Genomic DNA, 11,229 nt, shown 5'->3' with positions numbered 1-11,229 from the left:
TTTTCTTTTATTTTCTTTTATCTAATTCAATCACAAACAACAATATTCAATTGTGAAAATCAAGCAATTGAATTCAAGCATACAAAATAATTGACAATGAAGTAGATGAAATAGCACTCCAAGCAATTGACAAACTTAGAGATGCAAGAAACCCTAAAATTTTGAAACCCTAAGTGATGCAAATTTCAGCGAAACCAAAAAACCTAAAAATTTTAGTAGCCTACATTTTGTTTCTTTTTTCTTTTGCAATCCTAGAACAATGAAACCCTATAATTAAATTTAAAGATGCAAGAATTAAAAGATAGAATCAGATCTGATTGGAAACCTTACTCTAAATACCAAATGATATGAACCTGTGGGAATGGAATCCCTTGAACCCACAATCAATTTAAAAATTCACCGAAGAAAGCCAAAATCAAGTCAATGGATGGAGAACCTAGACCCATTGAGAACTCGTTTCAAGAACCTAAATTATATTTAAATCTAGACCCGTTAAAAAACTTGTCTCAAAAACCAGATTACAAGGAGGAACGCCACAAAGGTTGTAATTTACCTTTGATCAGTTCAAAAGTTCAATCAAGAACAAGATGAGTAAACTTAACTCACAATGAATAAATTCATCAAATTTCATAAACTTCTTAAAATGAGGCTACAAAGAGTATTTAAACCAAAACTTAATTAAAACCCTAACCAAAATAAAGCCATTTGTTCCAAAAACACCCCTGGATGAATAGTCCTCCAACTACAGTAACTTGCTACAGTACCTCTTTAAACCCTAATTCTTAAAAAGTAGTTTTCCAAATATGTCATTGGCCAAAATACAAGGTCTTGCTAAAAACTCTAGTTCATAAGAAATAAGACATATGTGGGTCAAGCATCCTCCAGTCCAATTATTCTAGACTAATTCTTATAACTAATAAAATAAGCATCTTTAATTAAATAAACAAGTACACGGCCTTCAATCACATAAACATAATAATAGGCCCTAATTTATGTTGCACTATTCCATAGCTTGTATCACGTGGATGATCACTGGATCTCCTTCTCTCAAGCCCATCTTGAATATTCGACTCTTGCTAGACTCGTCCCAAGTGGATTGCATCATTCCTTGGATTGCCTCATTCACTTTCTTGGTTCTTGACCTTGTAGTTGGCTCATCTGGAACTTGCAAATAATCTTTAAGACTATGTCCATCTTGGTGCCCATCAATAAGAAGTCAAGAAGCTTGTTTAGATGCTCGAGGAGGCTAAGAAGATGGAGGTTTAAGGTTAGGCGTGGTTGTAAGGTTGCAGAAATTAAGAAAATATGTACAAGGGTATAAAGAGCATGATGTATGGAAGAAAGAGAAAATGTATATTCCACTGGAATTGAATTGTTAAGAAGACATGTGAGAGGGTCTCATATACTCTCTGCCACCCTAACAACTAACATAATTTCTGTACTAAAAATAGCATCCAGCTAATCAACATAATATTTACCAAGAATGAAAGAATAATAAATTGAAAAATACAAGTAAAGAAAAAATAGAGAGAATCATCATTTTCTACATTTCAATTTTCCATGTAGAGCCTCTGCTAAACGACTTGTAGCTGATGTAGAAGACAAACAACCTACAGCTTGAGCTTTGGCTTCATTTTCATTGTGTAATAGCCCTCGCAATATGGAGAATAGAGATTAACTATTCCCATATTGGATAAATGCGAGTGAAAGAGATAAGAAGGCAGAGCTTTGGTAAAAGTATCTACCATTTGAGATTGGGAAGCAACATGAGCTGTGGTGATGCTACCCTCTTGAATCTTGTCTCTAATCAGGTGACAATCCAGCTCAATGTGCTTGGTGCGTTAGTGGAAAATGAGGTTGGCAACAATGTGAAGAGCTGCCTGGTTGTCGCAATAGAGGAAGGCAGCTTAGGGGTGTGATATTCTTAGAGCAATGAGTAAGTATCAGAGCCAGGTGAGCTCAAAGCAAGTGGCTGCCACGGATCTATACTCAACTTCAGTTGAGGAACGGGAGACCTCAAATTGTTTCTTAGTTTTCTAAGAAACAAGGGAGTTGCCAAGAAAAATGCAAAACCCTGTAACAGGTCAATGGGTATCGGGACAATAGGCCTAATTAGAATTACAATAGGCCTGAGCTGTAGCTGAGATGTAGAAGACAATAGAATGCCTTGTCCAAGAGCTACTTTGATATATCTAAGAACCTTGTGGGTAGTAGCTAAATGAGTAGTAGTAGGCCGATCCATAAATTGACTCAAAAGCTGGACATCATAGCAGATATCGGGTCTAGTTATAGTTAGGTACAACAAATGTCCAATCAACCTACGATAAATAGTTGGATCTGGAAGAGGATCACCAGAATTCTTGTTGAGTTTAAAATTTTGATCTAGAGGCAGTTTGATGGGCTTGCTGCCAAGTGTTCCCGAGTCAGCTAAGATGTCCACTTTATCGGAAAAGTGAAATGTTATCTTGTTTTAAACATTTTAAGAGTATGGTTGAAAGTGCATTAAATTCTTGTATAAAATGCTACTTTCTTTGGCATAGGTGGATCCCTTGAGATGATCTAGCAACTTCCAAGCCAAGAAAATAGCACAAACAACCAAGGTCTTTGATCTTAAATTTGTGATTCAGAAAAGCTTTAAGAGAGTCAATGGAATTTTGACAGTTGTAAATGTAATTTATGTTTGGCTAGAATTAGATGAGTCTGTACTCAATTCGAATTATGGATGAATGTAATTTTTGTAATTTTGATAGGACTCTAGGAGTTCATCCGATAAGGATGAGTGTTTGAATTGTAACTCTTATCAAATCTTGTTAATATTATAAGATAAGAGTTTACAAAAGTCATAGACAGGTTTCGTATTTAAGAGTTAGATGAAGAGATAAAGATGCAAGTTTTATATGAACTCGAGGCAATCCAGAAGAAGTGATCTAGTCCAAGATGTTCGCAAATAGTGAGCAACGTATCTGATTGGAGAGTGTCAGAAGTTCTGACTATCTACTGAGGTAGAAGACAAATGGGTCGCGTGTCTTAGGTAAACGTGTCTAGTTACAAAGGTTTTATAAATGTTTTACTTGTAATACTCTCAATCGATAAAATTAGATTTCCATTGCCCCGTAGGGTTTTACCTTTGAGGAATTCTTCAAAGGGTTTCCCTTCGTAACAAAATTATTGTGTTAATACTCTTAATATTTTATATTGGTTACTAATCCGTGCTAACAGTTTTTGTTTAGCATTAACGTGCATAATTAGGGGTACTTAGATAATTTCAACAATTACTAGTCACGATAATATCATCAACATAGGCTAGTAGGACAGTAAATGAGGTACCATCTAGTTTAGTGAAAAGGCTATAGTCGGCTTTGGATTGTTTAAAACCAAATTCAATGAGAGATGAAGAGAATTTTGAATATCATTGTCTAGAGGCCTGCTTAAGGCCATAAAGGCTCTTAAGGAATTTGTAGACTTTATGAGGTCATCCTTTGTTGTATCCAGGGGATTTGCGCATGTAAACCTTCTCTTCTAAATCTCCATGGAGAAATGCGTTATTGACATCAAATTGGTGAAGATACCACCCTTGTACTGCTATCATAGTTAGTAAAACTTGAACTGTCACCATCTTGGCAGCTAGAGAAAAGGTTTCTGTGTAATCTATGCCTTCTTGCTGTGTAAATCCCTTTGCTACAACTCTGGCTTTCAACCTCTCAATTGACCTATCAGAGTTAAATTTTATCTTGTGCACATACTTGTAGTCAATGGCTTCCTTACCTCAAGGAAGATTAGTGATAATCCAAGTATTGTTCTGTTCTAAGGCTTGCAGTTCAGTTTCCATTGCCTGACGCCAGCCAGGGTCTCTTACTGCTTTCTTATATGTATTTGGCTCAAAAGAGGTGGAAATAGAGGAAGAAAAGACAAAAAAAAAGGAGTAAAATTTTGATATGTTAGGAAATTGTTTAGAGAACATTGGTTACCTGCAGCTTAAGAGGAAGACTTGGCCAAAGATTGGGTTGGTGCAGGAGTGAGGCCCATTGGCAGTGGATGTCATGTAAGTACTGAGGTGTTCTCTTTACTCTAATGGATCTGCGAATGGGAGGAATAAAGGGTTGGCTAGGAGTTGTAGTGATGGGAGGAGAAGGAACTGAAATGGAGGGGGAAGCATGGGTAACAAAGGTGGGAGAAGGGGTTGTAGAAGGTGAAATGGAATCTATGGGAGGTGTAGGGTCAAATTGAGAGACAAAAGAGGGAAAGTCAAGAAGATTAGGTAAGGGTTGAGTAGGGCTGTAAATGAACCAGTCTTTTCGATAGCCCGCTCGATACTCGCTCGGTTAAACTCAAATCGAACTCGACTCGTGAAAAAGAAAGCTCGTTCGTGAAAGCAGATACCCACTTGATTTGTAAATGACACATACCCCACAAAACTCGACTCGACTCGGCTAAGGTTCGTTAAGACCCGCTCGTTTATGCTCAAGTCGACTCATTAGCTCGACTCGATTAAAACTCATTTATATATTGATAAATATATACATACACTTATGTATATATACATATATATATGTATTAGCTAATAATATAAGCATACCACTTTCATAATTAAATATATAATATGTAATCTAATTACTTATGTATTTATAGTGAATATACTTCATATGTATATTTTATAATTTGTATAATAATTAGTCGATAAAATTTAATAATTTCATATACTAGTATGTAGGAACTATATATGAAATAGATATATGCTATCATATTAAGTGTATGTATTAATAATATATGTAGGCATATAATAAATTGTTATTTTGGATAAATATCACCTAGTGAGATATTAATTATTTATAAACTTTTTAAAATTTTATAATTCAATAGAGGTTCTACTTGTTAGTTGTATAAATTCAATATTAAATTTTTTATTTTTTTAATTTATTAATTATTAAATTTTATTCAAAAAATAAATAAACAATTCGAGCTCAGCTCGACTCGAACTCATTTGTGGGACGAGCTCGAGCTCGAGCTCGAGTTGAGAGTTTAGTTTATCGAGTCGAGCTCAAACAAAGAATAAAAAAAAAATTCGAGTTTGAGCTCGAATATTTTGAGTCGAGCCGAACTCGGCAAGCCAAAGACCAGCTAGGCTCGGCTCGGCTCGATTACAGGCCTAGGGTTGAGTAAAAAGAAAGTTAGTATTGTCAAAGTTAGTGGTAGTGTGAGAAGAGGCGGAGTGGAAGGGAAATATGGATTCATGGAACACAACATTCCGAGAGATAAAATTGGTTTTTGTTTCAAGTCAAGAAGCTTATAGCCTTTAATTCCAAATGGATAGCCAAGAAAAATGCACGTGTGATCTTGGGGATCAAACTTCCTCCTACCATGGAGAAGGGTGGTAGCAAAGCATAGTGATCTAAATATTCGCATATGAGCATAAGTGGTTGTGGACTTTATTAAAAGCTCATATGGGGTTTTGTTATTAAGAAAAGGACTAGGAGTCCTGTTAATAAGGTAAGTGGATGTTAAAGTACAATCATTCTAGTATTCAAGGGGAAGACCAGCTTGAAAGTTTAAAGCCCGAGCCACATTAAGCAAATGTTGATGTTTTCTTTCCACAATATCATTTTGTTGGGGGGTAGCAACACAACTTCTTTCGTGAATAATTCACTTTTTGTTAAAAAAAAAATTCTATCATTTGAAATTTGCCCCCAGTGCCATTTCTTAGAATCTAGATTTTAAGTTCAAATTATGTCTCAACCAGATTATAAAAGGACTCTATACATTTTCTGGTTTCTGATTTATTTTGAAGTAAATATAACCATGTGCTCCGAGTGAAGTCATCAACTATAGTTAGAAAAAATTTGGTACCATGATATGCAGCAACTGAGCAGGGTCTTTAGAGATCACAACGTATCATTTCAAAAGGTCTGGAAGTTTTATGGTGGCTGTCAGGAAAAGGGAGACGATGGAGTTTAGCCAGTGGACAAATGCAACAAGATTTTCCGTTAGTAGAAGAAATATTGTTCTTTACAATAGGAACATTAATTAAACTTAAACGAGGAAATGAAAGGTGACCTAGCCGATAGTGCCAAAGGTCAGAAACAGCAACATTGTTCATAATAGAAGCTAAAACAAGAATATTAGTATGTAAAAAATGTGAAAGAGTAGTGGCTAGAGTTAAGGGTGAGACTTCAGTGCTTAGCAAGTGGTATAGGTCATTGCTCATTTCACCCTTCCAAATTGTTATCCAAGAAAAAAGGTCCTGAATAAAACAATAATCAGAAAAGAAAACCAGACAACAAGTGAGAGAGGCAGCAATTTTCTTGGCTAAAAGAAGATTAAAAGTGAAGGATGGAATGCATAGAACCTCTTTGAGGGAGATTGACTTGTTAGTTGGACAGTACCAGTGTGTGTGATAGGAATTTCGTTCCCATTTGACAATTTTACAAAATAAGAATCTTGTGCTGTGATGGTTGTGAGAAAAGAGGTGCAACAAATCATATGGTCTGTTGCCCCTGTATCTATAATCCAAGGGGTGTCACTTGATTTTAGTGGTTTGTGTGTGTGGGTAGATAAACAAAGGGGAATGCCAGATAAGTTAGAAGTCGAAGGAGGTTTGAAATTGGATTGAATCTGATTAGCAGTGTGTTGAGTAGCAGCTAGAGATTCCCTTGGCTGAAGTAAGGCCATTAGTTCCTGATACTGAGACATAGTCAAACCCACTCCTTCATCTCTGATATCCTTATGTTCAAAAGTAGGGGAAAAGCTTGACTGATTAGCAAAAAGGCCAGGACTTTGAGGTTTGCTGAAAAGTTTGTGACCCGGTGGATAGCCATGCAACTTGTAGCATTTTTAACCATGTGACCAGACAAATGGCAGTGAGAGCACATAGGTGCCTTGTCATTACCAACTTTGAAACAATTGTCAAGTGAATGTCCTGATATTTTGCAAAGGCTACAATAGGGTCATTCCTTCTTTGGAGTAGGCTTGGACTGGGGAGAGATTTTGAAAGTGTAAAAGGGTTTCTTAATGGCTAAGGCCATGGAATGTTGGGTATTATTTGGTGTTGTCGTTCTTGTTGTTGTATTAAGGAGAACGTCTTAGTGACAAAGGGTAAAGGATCTAAAAGCATAATCTGGTCACCATTATAATAGGAATCATGCAAGTCCAAGAGAAATTGAAACACCCAATCACGTTGGTAACGATCTAACAGGGTTTTCATAGTTCCACAATTGCAAACAGGAATTGGATTATAAATTGAAATCTCATCCCAAAGTGTTTTCAGCTTGCTATAGTAAACACTTACTGAATCGTGTTCTTGGAGAAAGCTGGCTAGGGTTTTCTTAAGTGGGAAAATCCGAGGTCCATTCTGTTGAGAAAACTAATCTTGAAGATTGAGCCAAATCTCACGGGCATCATCAACAAAGACGATACTGGATTTGATGGAGGGGCTGATGGAAGTTTGGATTCACAACACCACCATGTCGTTGCAACGTTCCCAGAGCTCAAAGAGTGGATCCTCTGAGTCGGTAAGCTACAGGATGGTCCGTTGATGAAACACAGTTTGTTTTTAGCACGGAGTGCTCGTCGCATAGCACGAGACGAGGTTGCATAATTGTCGGTGGTGAGTAAATCAGTGACCAGAATAATAGCAAGGTTGCCACCTTTGTCTAAGTGGAAATGGTTTCCAGGATCATTGAGATTCAAGTTTTGGGACACAGTGTTTGCATGAGGGGTGTTTGTGTTTAGGTTTGTATGAGCAGATGAGTTTTTGGTGTGGGTAGAAGAAGAGTCATCAGAATTTTCCAGTGAGTCCTCCATGAATAGTCGCTCTCAGGCTCTAGTACCATGTAAGGTTGTAGAAATTAAGGAAAATCGTACAAGGGTACAGAGAGCATGATGCATGGTAGAAGAGAAAATGTATATTCCACTGGAATTGAATTGTTAAGAAGACATGGGAGAGGGCCTCATTTACTCTCTGCCATCCTAACAACTAACAGAATTCCTATACTAAAAATAGCATCAAGCTAATCAACAAAAATATTTACCAAGAATAAAAGAATAATAAATTGAAAAATACAAGTAAAGACAAAATAGAGAGAATCATCCTTTTCCACATTTCAGCTTTGCATGTGGAGCCTCTGCTAAATGACTTGTAGCTACTGTAGAAGACAGACGACCTGCAGCTTGAGCTTTGGCTTCATTTTCATTGAGTAATAGTGGTTGCTTGAAAAAATAAAAGAAGAGCTTGAGGAAAGAACCAACTTGCTACTGTTTTGCTTCTGCTTTGTCTTCGATCGCAGCGGCTGATAGCTAGTTTTTGTCTGAGATTTTAAGGTCATGGCACTTATAGAGTCACATATTGAGGCTGAATTGAAGAGATGAAATAAAAGCAAACTAAAGAGCTGAAACTTAAGAGGAATTGAGAGGTAAAGTTGCTTATTTTTCTGCACTAGTAAGACATCCAACAGCTTGTGTATTTTCTTCTTTTCAGAACTTCCCTCATTCTAATACATTCCTAAAGATGGATATGAAAACCCTAAAAAGTCGACCCAATAAAAACTACTAGGAAGGCAACTATTGCAGAAATTTTGCAGCAAGGAAACTAAACCAGAAAAATAGTTCAGCTTAGGAATATTTTCTTACTAGGAAAGCTAGTGGTTTGAGGTCTTTTCATTTGATAAGAAGTTCCATCCCTTCATATAGCATTTATCTACATGATTCATGGAAACAAGGCATGAAGGAAAAGAAAGTGAAACATTTGCCTAAACAAAATTCTATCTAAGATCCATATGCATAGCGGTTTGCTAAAAGATCTAGATAAACTGATTTTGTATAAGGTTAAGGCTCACATACTACACTTCACATCTTCTAGTGGTTTAATAAGCAAATATAGAGGACTAATTAGGTTAAAGATAAGCATTGAAGAAAGGAGAGAGATGAAACGATTTGCTACACAAGACACCAAAACAGAAACTGAAATAGAAGGGTTAGTTTCTTGCATGTGCAGCAAATAACTTAGATGTTTTCTTGCTCCAAATCATCATTTCCTCCACCATACCTGCCACTTCACAACCAAATAAAGATATAAGTGAGGAGGCTTGAGTTAAGAGGAACTAAGAAGTAAAAAGTAATACAAATTAGATTAAAAATGAGGGGTTCAAATATGAAAACTGCTGCTGCATATAGGTTGTTTTTGTTTTCTGTTTTGCTTCATTTTGAGCTCGATTACTCATCCACTAAGCTAGTATATATTGCACAGATGAGGGGCCTTGAAGTGAGAAGAGATTACATATGAGAAGGAGAGGAAAGACGAAATGAGAAACCGTTTCTGCTGCTGTCTGTTACAGTTTTCTGATGCTGTTTATGTGCTTCAATTACAATTTGATGGTAAGTTCTTCCAAGACTTGAAGAGGACGTGAAATATGAGAAGGGAAACCATAGGAAGGAGCTGGAATATATATACTACAAAGTGGAGGAAACAGTAAAACTAAGGGGAAGTAAACTAGTTTTCTGCATTAACTGTTTTTGCAGCTAAAAACTTGATACTACCACCACCACTTGTTCCAGTTTCTGCCATCTACTTTAACTATTTCCATCTAATTTAGATACAAGAGATGTTGCTGCCTTGAAGAAGAAGAAGAAGAACAAGAAGAACAAGGGAGAGAGAGGGAGAGAGAGAAAGGGCTGTTGTGTGGTCTGAAATAAGGAAAGTAAGAGAGGATATACATGAAGAGAAAAGCTTAGATGGCAACACGCAGGGGCTTGGTTTGTAATCCAATGGTTGAGAGTAATCATAGACAATTAAAAGAGAGCTAATAGAAAATGAAGACTAGAAAAATAAATGGGAAGGGAATTAGACTAAATGTAAAAACCAAGCTTTTTATTCTTAATCCAATTAAATAGAGTTTTTAACATAATTCAAATAATGAACTTTAATTAATATTTCTAAGGAAATAAAACCATTTAAATAAAATGAGTTACTAAAATTCTATTTTATTTCTTGGGTTTCAAAATTTAAGAGGCTTGCTTTAAAATTAGGTTTGGTTCAATAACATTAAAATATCCTATTAAAATAATTTTAGACTCATAAAAATATTTAGAAGATTTTAAAACGTTTGGCTCAATTTAAAAATCATTCACTAAATTTTAAAAACAAGGATTCAGGATTGAAAATGAATAGGCGAGACTCATGACCAGTCGAGAAGGAAATTAGCAGTTGATCACAATCTATGCTCATATATATATATATATATATATATATATATGTATGTATATATGAGGCCTTTGGGTGAATAATCACGAGAATGTTCACAAACCTAGGTATCGAACATATATAGAAAAATGACATGATTACCACCAAATTCACAGGAGTGTATATATCTTCTATAACTACATCGAATAGTTTAAATAGATATGCATTGATTTTTGAGATAATATAGGCATCAATGAATCTAACAAAATAAATATCCATGGATATAATTTTTCTATATCAAAATTCTATTGCATCCATCTTTCTAATCATCTGCCATAAGATCAGTGCATCTAGTCATATGTGAAAATACTCTCAATTATTCCAAAAGACTTTGCTATTATTTTGATCCTCTTGGTTAATTAGGATGTTACACGGCTATGGAAATCAGAAAGAAACACTCACTTCGAGGGTGAGCTCCTCCAGAAGATGAGAAAAGAGAGAGAGAGAGAGATGAATATTTTGTATTATTTTTTGGCTAAAGGGAAAAAAAAGTCCCACTACAATTCATATATCCTTTGACATGACTAATTGAAAAGGGAAAATCAAAATTTACTGTGCATAGCACCTCAGGGAATAACAGATGCAATTACACTAGAAAAATAACAAGCTTAATTCACTATCATGGACTGGGCCTAAGCCTTACAATTAAGAATGGACTCATTACTATCATGGACTGGGCCTAGGCCTTACAATTAAGAATGGACTCATTAACCTACAGATCACTCTGGCCCAAGCACCGGCCCATGGCCGGGTTGACCCCTAAGCAGTTGACCCAGACGAAAAAATACTTCACTACGAATTAGGATTCCACTTCAACTTCACCCATTTCCTCAGTCTCGATCCCTAATCTCCTCCCCTCCTCTGCGGCGCCCTGGTAATAGGCAGAGCCCCTCGCATGTCACAATACCTCCCCCTTAAAGCACTTTGCCCACAAGGTGTGGGAAGGCGTTGTTCAATTTGTAGTACCCCTCCCATGTCGCGTTTTCAAACCCTTGCCC

At 36.3% G+C, this 11,229-nt stretch overlaps 1 long non-coding RNA gene across 1 annotated transcript; it reads right to left on the bottom strand.

Annotated features, from left to right (window-relative positions):
- Positions 1–7,885: 7,885 nt before the first annotated feature.
- On the bottom strand, positions 7,886–9,665 carry LOC108990048. Its single transcript, XR_001995919.2, has 2 exons — positions 9,269–9,665; positions 7,886–9,043 (listed from the first exon to the last, which is right to left on the bottom strand). It is a non-coding gene; the product is annotated as an uncharacterized LOC108990048 (long non-coding RNA).
- Positions 9,666–11,229: the final 1,564 nt, after the last annotated feature.

This window comes from Juglans regia, chromosome 14 (assembly GCF_001411555.2).
Source record: "Juglans regia cultivar Chandler chromosome 14, Walnut 2.0, whole genome shotgun sequence".
NCBI classification, from domain to species: Eukaryota; Viridiplantae; Streptophyta; class Magnoliopsida; order Fagales; family Juglandaceae; genus Juglans; species Juglans regia.
Note: the sequence above shows the minus strand (reverse complement) of the source record. Positions and strands in the feature narration are given on the sequence as shown.